Source organism: Orbicella faveolata, unplaced genomic scaffold, assembly GCF_042242905.1.
Source record: "Orbicella faveolata isolate gen_17 unplaced genomic scaffold, um_ofav_v1 contig_34, whole genome shotgun sequence".
NCBI lineage: Eukaryota > Metazoa > Cnidaria > Anthozoa > Scleractinia > Merulinidae > Orbicella > Orbicella faveolata.
In genome coordinates, this window is record NW_028301563.1 from 8,941,706 (window position 1) to 8,946,203 (window position 4,498).

The following is a 4,498-nucleotide window of genomic DNA, read 5'->3' on the forward strand; positions in this document are numbered from 1 at the left end:
TAGAAATTCGCGAAAATTTGAAAGCGCGGTCAAAGTGCGGTTTTTCGTGTAATAAAATGACCGAAATAAGGTGCGAGGACGAAGCGCTGCTAAAGCCTTAAAATAACTTCAATTGACTTCAAACTTCACACAAATATGGAACAACCACTCTAATTTATTCCTCGTTTTAAAACTAATCTCAGAGATGTTGATATAGGGGTTTTCCGAATCATTTTAAAAACACCTATGAAGCGTGTGAAAAATAACGGCAAAATATAGGTCATGTTTAACAGCATCAAAAGGCATCTGGTACCTCACTTTCCAATTATTTTACTTTACAGCCTTAAAATATCATTATTAAACATATACCATGCCAAGTTTCATGCTCGAACTCGCAGTATATCCCTTTGAGAAAAACGAAAATCTATGTCAATGTGTTGGGCGCAAATAACACAATAATTACACACGAACAAGAGACAAATCAATTTCAATGGCGAAAGTAAAAGGCTGTCATTAATTAAAATCCCGTCAATTCACTGCTATCAGTAGAAACATAATGTCCACTACATAAAAACTGTTTTTGAGACGTTTTCGGAACATTGCGCGTTAACTTTGTTTAATTTCCTGTCCGCCGTCATGTCTAGTTTGTCATAGCGTGTATTTCGGCCTTACCGTAAACAACACTGTGAATGGTTGTCATAACAAACGCAAGAGATTTCCTGGAACCTTGATGTTTTCGATTCAGCAAAACGCTTTAAGTTCGTTAAGACACAATAATGGGTCGACTTGGAATGCTGTTTAGCATTAAGGACGTTAAAAGACTGCAAATTAATCGACTTGAAATATCTTGGAAGCAATCAAAATCGCGCCTTTATTCTAACTTGGCAAACAGCCGATCTCCGTTCAAGTTCATGAAGTCGAGAGGTTAATCCGGCAATGTATTACCGGTACAACAACAAAATCAAACCGAGGTCATCAAAAGTGTAAGTTTAAAAGTGTAGTGGCAAGTTCCAAATAAATTTCGCCTATATAAATTGGAAACAAGAAAAGAAAGGGTCTGACCCGAAACAAATAAACAAAATATTACTACGACTAATTTAATCCGAAAATGTTACAGAAAACATACCTAAAAGCCGTCGATTCCCCTCAATACCACTCCACATTGCCTTAAAGAGCCCAAGTTTTCTGCTGTAAGATTCAGGGGCCTCATGAATCTGTTTTTTATCATATCGGCAACCATACTGCGTGGCTGATATTCGAGATTCTGTCAGTAAAAGTTGTCACACAACGGTACGAGCAGCTCAGTCACGCTTTTACTGCTCTTGCGCAAATGTTCAACATTTCGCTATTTACACAAACCGACTACAGGTTTAAAGTAGTGACAGTAGATTGAAATGCGCTTTTTTAAGCTGTCCTATCCAGGAGCAATTATTTCTTGTTCTTGAATGGCACTTAGCTGTAGCTACAGCCCGGCGGGGAGGGGGGAAGGGGGTACTTCTGGAAATTTCGCATATCTGTATGCCGTGGAAGATTAAGTGGTCTCCAACTCTTAACGCCAACACTGAAACACCAGATGATTCTCGAAGTATCACAAGGATCACTAAGCTAAATAATTTTGAGTTTAGCTCCGCTGAGTCAATTACCTGTTGGCGCGCATATTGCATTGACCGTAGACAGGTGGGAAAACGTTTAAACCGGAAAAACCTGTTGCACATTGTAATTGAGCGTTGTCCAACACGCAATCGGTCTGGTTGTAGTGCTACTCGTATTTGATAAAATCTCAGGTTTTCTTTCGACACAAACTGGGGTGACATACTACTAGATGGGTATGGCCGGGAGCCACGAGTCAAGTCAGCCAACTCCCAAAGCTTAACAGAAGAGTGATAGTGAACCACTGGTGGAAGGACTGCAGATTGTCCTTACGCTCTACCCTGATAGGCCTCCGTTACTCTAATGAACTGATGATGTTATAATGATACTATTTAGCTTTATGAACATGCTAGTGGTCAAGGGTTTCTTTTGCAGTATAAAAGAATCATAAATAAGTAGTTCTTTGTGAAAAACTATTTTAAGGAAAGTAAGCTGTTCGCAAGATCTATGTTCAGATGTTCTAGAGTGATCAGTTTGTTAAGGCACTGTTGCGCTGCGTCTGCGCGCAGTGTCGGAAACAAAGTACATTAGATCATCTGTTTTTGAGTTGATAAAGCTCCAGGGGGCGGTAAGATGAGAGACCCTGGGAACGAGGTTGAGACGATTCGGCCGTTAGATTTTCCTCTAAAGGGTCTTCCTCCTCTACTCCCTCTCCCTCTCTACAAAAATTTTAACGATCCTCTCCCCCCCTCCCCCCCGCAAGAGATGCTTGCTAAATATCGAAGAAGCCAAACACCGACAGTTCCTAAGAATACTTCCGGCAAGTGCAGTTGTTAGAAGCGCCGAGTATGGAGCTTTTCCGCGCACGAGTGGGAGAGGTATATCTAGTCCCAAGTCTTCGCAACCGCACCGTTACATAGGCAGTTTCAGGTTCTTTAGGCCAATGCGGAATTTTGCTATAAGATACGATTGCTGCTGGTCGCTGACTGCCCTGAAAGCGCAATCCTCTTTTAAAGCAACAAGGGCTTCTTGGTGACCTATTGTGGCTTTGAGTTAAGCGCCAACGCTTGCTCCAAGCAGGGTTTGTAGCACATTTTGGCTAAGTTGATAAGGGAATGTCTCTCCACGGACTGAGTACATTTCTCCAGAGAAAAGTGCCTCTCTAAAGTAGACAGCATATGAAAGACACGAATGCAGCCGCCTTGAAGACATTAATACAACCCTACCGTGCATGGTTACTACCCATGGAAACATCAGCAGACGCTTCCCCGGTCATATCCGTTGACAATGGCACTGATGTTAAGGTCGCAGTGTTCGTACGTTTTAGAAAATGACCTGAAGTCTCCTTCAGAGAACGGTGTTTCCAGCAGAAATAAAGAAAGAGCGATGTCTGACTAAATGGCAAAAGAAACCTTTAAACATTAGCATGTTCATAAAGCTAAATAGTATCATTATAACAGCATCAGTTCATTAGAGTAACATAGAGGCCTATCAGGGTAAAGCGTAGGGACAATCTGCAGTCCGAAAGTGAAGAATAATCATCGCAGTAAATTTTCCAATTTAAGCAATTGGAAAGAAGAAGCCTGAAAAAATCAGCTCTCTAGACCGTCACGTAAATGCCGCGTCACGCAAAAGCTTAGAAATTCAAGCGTAGTGTATCACAAAACCAAAAACCCATTCGGAGCGAAAATTTGTATGAAAATTAGTTTTCAGCTGCTCTTATACATCGTTTAAGTAAAATCTCAGGAAGATCAATAGTTTTTTAGTTCGAGTTTTAGTGACGTCATGTAAAAACCAGCTATTGAGGGGAATCGACGGCTTTTAGGTATGTTTTCTGTAACATTTTCGGATTAAATTAGTCGTAGTAATATTTTGTTTATTTGTTTCGGGTCAGACCCTTTCTTTTCTTGTTTCCAATTTATATAGGCGAAATTTATTTGGAACTTGCCACTACACTTTTAAACTTACACTTTTGATGACCTCGGTTTGATTTTGTTGTTGTACCGGTAATACATTGCCGGATTAACCTCTCGACTTCATGAACTTGAACGGAGATCGGCTGTTTGCCAAGTTAGAATAAAGGCGCGATTTTGATTGCTTCCAAGATATTTCAAGTCGATTAATTTGCAGTCTTTTAACGTCCTTAATGCTAAACAGCATTCCAAGTCGACCCATTATTGTGTCTTAACGAACTTAAAGCGTTTTGCTGAATCGAAAACATCAAGGTTCCAGGAAATCTCTTGCGTTTGTTATGACAACCATTCACAGTGTTGTTTACGGTAAGGCCGAAATACACGCTATGACAAACTAGACATGACGGCGGACAGGAAATTAAACAAAGTTAACGCGCAATGTTCCGAAAACGTCTCAAAAACAGTTTTTATGTAGTGGACATTATGTTTCTACTGATAGCAGTGAATTGACGGGATTTTAATTAATGACAGCCTTTTACTTTCGCCATTGAAATTGATTTGTCTCTTGTTCGTGTGTAATTATTGTGTTATTTGCGCCCAACACATTGACATAGATTTTCGTTTTTCTCAAAGGGATATACTGCGAGTTCGAGCATGAAACTTGGCATGGTATATGTTTAATAATGATATTTTAAGGCTGTAAAGTAAAATAATTGGAAAGTGAGGTACCAGATGCCTTTTGATGCTGTTAAACATGACCTATATTTTGCCGTTATTTTTCACACGCTTCATAGGTGTTTTTAAAATGATTCGGAAAACCCCTATATCAACATCTCTGAGATTAGTTTTAAAACGAGGAATAAATTAGAGTGGTTGTTCCATATTTGTGTGAAGTTTGAAGTCAATTGAAGTTATTTTAAGGCTTTAGCAGCGCTTCGTCCTCGCACCTTATTTCGGTCATTTTATTACACGAAAAACCGCACTTTGACCGCGCTTTCAAATTTTCGCGAATTTCT